Genomic DNA, 8,197 nt, shown 5'->3' on the forward strand with positions numbered 1-8,197 from the left:
TATATGTTTAGACTAAGTAAAACAAAATAAGTGTATTAAGTGCCAATTTAATTTAGTCTATCGTATTTAGTGTCACCCTGACCCAAAAAAAAATTACTAACTACCTTCAAGAATTTATTTTCGAAATGAAATATAACTTCTTTTTAATGGACCAGACCCCTACACAGGTAAATTATTTATTTAACAAATTTTAATATTTATTTGGGTAATTTTGTTTTTAAATGTTATTAACTGACATGAAAATGAATTTTATTTATCCATGGACTGAGATACTCCTAGAATAATTTATAGGAAAACTTAGACATATATCCGGTTGCAATATATGAAATGTCTCTTTTATAAACTATGTACTGATGTAATTTTATTAATTAATCAATATATGTATGATGAGCTGCCAATAACTTCTATGTAAAAATTAGATAACCTTAAACAAAAAATTATGTTTGGTGTTATATTTTTACCCTTTTTTTCTTTTGTCTATGCTTCTTAAAGGTTTTCTTGCTATGATTAGTCATAATGTGCTATTTTAATTTCAATTAGTGCAGATAAGGTATACAGGAAGATATGGGCTCAGACAGGGGGTATAGGAAACTTACCATCAATAATAAATAACCTTCTTAATTTCTATAAAATTCTTCCAAGGAACAAGTTTTTTAATTTCCACTTTCAAAAGCTTAGGGTCTGAAAGGACATAAATTCCTGAAAGGTATTTAGTATTGGCATTTGAGAAAGTGGTCCAAACTTCAGTTTTTAACCCTTTGCAAGGTTAATCTTGAAAAGGAAAAAATTGATAATTGAAATCATTATTGGCTAGAAACATGATAACTTACAAGCACATGATTCTGAGAAAAAGTGAATTTAATAATTATTTATTATTATTTTAAACTGAAAAATACAGATTTTAACTTCTGAAAACAACCAAAATTAAAGATTAAGAAAAATTTGATAAGGTGCTATGAAGAAAGGATTACTTAAAATATTCTGTAAAGGAAAAATTTCTGTCATATATATACCATTATTTTTTTTTTTTATATTTATTTTTATTATTTTTTCTTCCCCTTTCAATTATATTTATGTTTATCTACTGTTATTATCTTAAAATACTTTCTTTCTTTTTATATAATAATCATAATAATGTACTTTTTTTTTTTTATACTCTACGTATCATTTAATCTGATTTAATTTACTGTTTTGTTATTATTTTCTTTCAATTATCGGATTGTTTTTGCATCTTAAATATTACTAATACATCAGCTCATATTATCAAGCATAGTAAATAATGTTATCAGAAATATGTTGGAGATTGAACATTGGTTAGCCTAGGCAAACATCACCACGGGTGTGGATTGCCTTAAATTAAAAAAAAAAATTCCTTAAATGTCACGTAACACCTTCGTCTACTCTTGTCTTCAATTATGTTGATGAAAAGGTCCAAATTTACACTTAAAATTATATATATTCTAAATAAAAGCATCCTGATAAGTGACATTTCATCTACTGCAACCTAATAGTTCTTGTAAGCAAGGTTTTGTACAAACTTTTTGGTTTACTTTCTAAAGAGTTGGGAAATGTCAGATAATAAAATTTAATTACAATGGCTCAATGAAATAAGCATACAGAATTATTAAATTTGAACTGTTATGTCCAGGATCTTGAAGAATTTCCATAAGAGGTGTCCATTTGAAGAAGTTTCTGATAATTTTTAAATCTATAAGTATAGATTATTATTTTGATTTGACCCACTAGAACTATACCTAGCAATCTCCGATTACCCCATAAATGTTCCAACGCTTAGTCAAATATTTTTGGAATGGCCACTTTTTAAAAGATGCTCAAGTACGATAACGATTATATTAAAAAAAAAAAAAAAGAAGAAGTTTATTGTACCAACTTTATTTTTGCACCCGAACGGGAGAATATGAAGTATTTATAAGAAAATAATATTGCGGCTATTTTAGATCGTAATTTAAAATAATTCTGCTGAATACTGTAACTGTTGTCGTGCCTTACATTGAAAACTAGCTGTAGTTTAATTGTCGCCGACAGTTTCTAAGAAAAAAATAAAATGTCTTCTCATGGTCCTGTGAATGCTGTTGTTCCCAAATCGAACTAGTTATTAACATTGGTCTGTCTTCTACTTGTTCTGTGTCTTATATGTTTCTAAATAAAACTAATATATTTCAACAATGTTAAAAAATATTTGACAATTTTGTCTTACTTGTAGTTTACCTTACATTATGTAATGAACAATGGTACTTAAAACTTTATTTAACTTTAATGGTTGTAATTAATAGGAATGAACTTCATAAAAGAAGTCATTTCCATTTTTCCTTAAACTGTTGTATGTTATAGGTGTTCCACATGTGAAAAAAAAAGAAAAAAAAAAACAGAAGGAACAAATCATCTTAAATTTATAATGTGATGTAATGTGCCATATATTAGAGTGGCTGTTTCTATTATAAATAAAATGATAAATTATGGTTTCAATTATAAATGAAAATTTAAAGGATTTGAATTGAAATATTTTGAAAAAATGAAATGTATCATTCAATTATAGATTCAAGGATTATTTTTTGTAGTTTTGTTTATTTGAGTTTGTATCTTCATACATGACCATAAAATTATTTTATTTCGACCAAGATAATAAAAAAAAAATTAAAAAGTTTCATTAAATGGAGGCAGGGGTAGCAATTTTATTTTTTGTGTTTGTTTTTTTTTCCCTAGGTTGCTGATGTGTATAGATTATGTATATAGTACGTAAGTCTGTTATTGCTTCAGAGTTAGTTGTAAGCTAAAATGTATTATATGGAAGTATATTAATAAATTGTGTACATTGATGTAATTTGTTGTTTTGATTTATCCTCTATACCTTCATCAAAAACATTTTATCTCCTAAGTAAAGTCTTCAAGAGGCAGTAGTTCTCAAAAGAGTGAAATGTAATTTTAAATAAAAACAAAGTATAAATAATTATTTTCATTACTTAAAAACAGGGAAAAGCAGGTTTTAATATTGAAAAGCAAGAAGTGAATGTACCATAGTCCAAATTTTACAATCCCAAGTGATATCTGGTCTGTAGCAACCTGCTTTATGCTTCAGTCGCAGGTTGCTACGAGGGGAGAGATGAAATTAGAGATTGTAGAGAGAGATTTCAGACGAGGAGATGAATGCTCGGTCTGAATGGATAGGAAATAAAAGAAGGGCTGATGAACACCTGGTTCCTGATGGGATCTTGAGGCCATGGATGTGCCTAAATCCATGAGGAAGGAATATGGTTAGGAAAAAAATAATAAATAGCGCCTAATTCAGAACAAAAAGAGTAGGCATACTATACTGAACTACTTGAGGTAAGTGTACTTTATCACAGTGTAATTATTTGCTTATCTATCACAACTGTCTGATACCTGGAATAGTGTTGTTCCAGGACAGTCATTGTAACCCGAAGGCAACTGATGTCTAATAATTTTTTTGTATGACTTAATATATTATTTATCTTATTAATCATTAAAAAAAAAACAATATTGGGTGCGGTTAAAGTAACTCAAAAATTAAATAAACTATTTATTATAAACCAAGATTTCATCCCACTTTGCAGGGCTTCATAAGCGCTAAAAAGACAATAACCACCACAATAATGTAACAAAGTAAGATAATATATACCATCCCTTAGTTTACCTTTATTTTATGTTATCTAATCTCTTACTTTGTTACATTATTTTAGTTCTTTGCATCTTTTTTAGCCCTGATGAAGCCCTGCTATGTGAGCTGAAATATTGGCTCATAATAAATAGTTTAATTACTATTTGGGTTTGTTTAACCTCTCCCATGAGTGAGTAAATTCACTCTTCTTCAAATAGCAGAAGAGGGCAAAAGAAGCTGAGGAAGAAAGGAGTAAAAAAGCTCTCTTTATAAAACTTCAATAATCAGAGATCACCTAAATCAGTTCTAAACGTCCATCCAAGTTACAAAATTCAAAATTGTAATTTTATTCCTTGCCAGTTGTTAAAATTTTTCAATTCACTAACCAATGCAGGGTGCAACAGAGTGTTTTATAATACTTGTATATATATTTTACTGTAATATCAAGCATTAGATATTTCATTTTTATATAAAAACGTACAATCCACATCAGTTATGTTACCAGAAATAATAATATATACATTTATTCTGATTTCTCTAAAGATAAGAAGAAATCTAAACAGCGATAAAAATGAACATTTTTATATTAATTCTCATATATTTTGAATCATTTTTACCCACACCTTAGTTTACTTTTATTTAATATTATCTATTCTCTTACTGTGTCGCATTATTTTAGTTATTTGTATCTTTTTTAGCACTGCCGAAGCCCTGCAAATTGGCTCACAATAAATAGTTTATTTACTATTTGAGAACTTAGCACCCAGACCGTATACATAACACATAGTCAATCAACGATCTTTCAATCCGAAAAACGATATTTTGTAAATTAATTTAAATAAATTAACATAATATAATTTGACATAAAAATATTTGTATGTCAAATTATATTACATATGTCAGTATGATTAACTATAAATGCTATCATACAGTCTACAAAATGCCAGTGGCTAAGACAGTTGTGCAATGGTTGTAAACTATCTCATTTTTAATGTAATCTATGGATTTTAAATGTTATTCCAGAACTATAGTTATAATTGAAAATAATTATTTGGAGTTTTTGTATTATAATGTAAGTATTTCAATAATGAGAAAATAGTAAAATAGCCATCATCAGATGATTATAAATAACTGTCTTAGAAATATATAACTTTATTTTAATGAATGAATTATTATTTTAAGAAATAGCCCTTTAATTATTTTGATTAATTAAACAGTTTACATACCTACCATTGTACCACACTGAACTTTGATCATTTTTTAAAAATAGTTTAATTAAATTATGTTGTGTTCATAGCATTTCTTTGACAAAGATATTTTATAGAACTTTTATAAAATATTTTTGACAAAAACTTTTTCAGTGTAATACGGGCCCAAGTTAGGTATTGATGGAGTAAAGTTGGTTATTTACAGTAGAAGTTTGTTGTTTAATATTTTCATCACTATTTTTTCATTATTAAGGGACAAAAAATCAGTAACCCTGTCATACATTTGCAATGTACTAAGATGTTGATTAAGATCACAAACATTTTTTTTTACCTAATCAGTAATACCTATTACTGATATTTCTAACCTGATATACAGTGGGTCAAAAAAGTTTTGGCACACTCCCCTTTTTCTATAAATCTCAATAGCATTAAGATATTTTCCAGAACTAATATTTATTTCATAAACTGCTTAATTATATAATATAATTATTATGGTAAGTTAGCGAAAACCTAATTCTGAATTTCAGCCCCACCTATGATACATGAAGGTGGAAGTGTCCAACTTTGGGGTTGCATGTTGTGAAATAGTACTGGAAACTTTGTCTTTATTGATGGTATTATGAAGGCCGAAAAATATGTCGATATTTTGAGGCATAATTTAAAAACTAGTGTCTGGGAATCAAAGATAATTATGTCTTCCAAGACAATGACTCCAAGTAAACGCTAACAAAACGGAAGAGTGGATGCTGTAGGATGTTCCCAGGCAACTTAAAATGCCACCTCATTGATGTTATAGAACACCTATGGTATCTATTGGACTTGAATATAAGAAAAATAATCTTTCTTCAAAAGATTTGCTAAAGGAAACTTTATCTGAGGAATGGCGAAAGTTGATCAAGAATTAACGCAAAACTTTGTTTCCTCAATGTCAAAAAGACTGTAGGCTGTCAGAGACGGCTATGATATGAAGACGAAATATTTGTGGCATCCAGTTCAAATTGATAAAACATTATGTACCGAAACAAAAGTGTGCCAATAATTTTTTGACTTTCTAAAAAAGATATTTTCTTTACTTTTAATTTTATAAATTTTTAATATTTCTTTTACAATTATGTGTATTTATGAATATATACATATATTTAGACACGAAACGGCCTTATAGACAGACCATGCCGATATTATTTCTCCCCAATTTTCCCCTCACATTCCCCTCCTTTCCTTTCTTCCCACCTCTTCTTCATTCTTTCAGATTGCACTCTTCTTTCTTTCTCGCTCCATACTCTCTCCCTTCTCACCCACAAGGACCTTTATCTTCCATAATTTTTCCCTATATTCATCTCTATTGAGGCAGTCTCTACTTGCGATTCTTATGAATATTTTATTAAACAAAAATATTTAAAAATAATTTTTTTTTTTTTTTAAATGATACAAAAAACAAAGTTGTGTGTCAATACTTTTTTGAGGAACAGTATCTATTCAATGAAATGTCAAGTTTACAAACATCCGTATAAAATCTTAAAATTTAAATAATTCTTAGCCAATCACGGGGATATATAAATACGAGTGAAAATCTACGCAGATTTTTCGAATTAACGAATAAAAAAAAGAAATGGAAATATAAAAAAAATCCCGCTCGCTTAGTTTTTCCCTTCCACTTGTTTAAAGACGATTTGAATAACATTCCCTCCTTGTCGAAGGAAGTAGCTCAATTAAGACGATGTCCCTCAACTGAAGGGGAAGTTCTGTCAACATGTTCCCATCGTCTAATTCGATTTCCTCTCCTTCGTAAAATATTAAAATATTTCCCTCTCATTACTAAGAAAGACTACATCCTTCGTCCTTTTCTCAAGTCCCTCGAGGACTTTAAAGAGAGAGAAAAAAAAGGTTGGGTCGTCCGGAACCATTTATTTTATTATTCAATGTGATTTCATTTTTTTTTTTTTACTTTCCTAACTGCCTAAGGTAATCGTTCGAAAAAAAAAATCTTCGAGATCCAACTTAATTCAGCCTTTTTAAGAATCTTCAAGAAATTCACCTTCTTTTTTAAAAAAAAATGTCAAATCCAATGATATTTAGTGAAAATAATTATTAACCAATATTTTTACTCGCTCTTTTAAGTTCTTTGATATGAACTTAGTAATATTACAATATAAAAAAGGCCTTTTCCATCTTTTTGTTAATATAATTTTTTTATAAGGCCCATATGCAATATGCCCATATTTTCCACATACTCTCCCATATATTTTTGTCTCCATTACCATATACCTTTTCATAATAATGTATACAGTTTGTATTGTAGGAATATGGTCCGGATAGCGGTGAATAAAGGTACAAAAAAAAAAATGAGAAAAACTATTTATTAGGAATTGACGTTTCGCTCCACATTGCACGGACTCATCAGGACTAAAACCTGAAATAGCGTTTACTACTAAATAGTTTTTCTGCTTTCTTGACCGCCACTGAGATCATCTATCAACAATTATTAATTTTCTGTTCGTAATTTTCCAAGTCTGTAAAATCTTCGGTGGGGTCTGACCCCTAAAAGGGGCTAGACACCCTGGGAAAGTATTTCTCATTAGCAGTAAAATAAATAATTTTTGAATAAAAAAAAATCAAAATATTACTATTATTTGGTGAAGAAATTGAAATATTACTTAAAATGGATGTAATTATAGTAGATAAATTTAAGTCTATACTCAGCTAGAATATGAGAAATTTGAGAACCTTATTCAAACTGAGAAAACTCTAATAAAACATAATTTAAAGAGAATGTAATCTTCAAAATTGCTTGTAAACGTTATTGAAACAGGAGCAAATTTCAAGCAATGATCAGTTTTTCGCCCTGGGTTTTCTTGTATGCCAAATCGCCGATCTCTCCTACCGTTGACGTTTCTATGCAGTAAAGGTATTAAACTATTTAACTTGTTTGTAGTGAAAGATCTCTTTGCTCGAACTCGATCTTAAAAAGGATAAAAGCCATAAAATAATTCACTACTTCGTCACGAAGTCACCTGTGAATGATGCACTCCTCCACTAAGCATAGTGCCAGCTATACATTATGATTTAACAGAAATTAGTTCATAGATGATTTCATGAACCCTCAAATTATTCATAATGGTCTAAGAACGTAAATAAAATAAATAAAAAATTGGATACAGGAAAAACTAAAATGCAAGTAACATGAAATCTCAAAAGCTTCTTCTGTCTTTTTTTTTCCTGAGCTGAAAATAAAATAAAAGAACATAAAAAGTGCAAGGATAAGATTTAAAATAGGTTCCTAGAACAGTCAACTGTAAAGTAGCATTGATTTTTCATTTATATATATGTGTGTGTGTATATATATATATATATA

Source organism: Halyomorpha halys, unplaced genomic scaffold (genome assembly GCF_000696795.3).
Source record: "Halyomorpha halys isolate HHAL.00 unplaced genomic scaffold, Hhal_1.1 Scaffold4.1, whole genome shotgun sequence".
Classification (NCBI taxonomy): domain Eukaryota; kingdom Metazoa; phylum Arthropoda; class Insecta; order Hemiptera; family Pentatomidae; genus Halyomorpha; species Halyomorpha halys.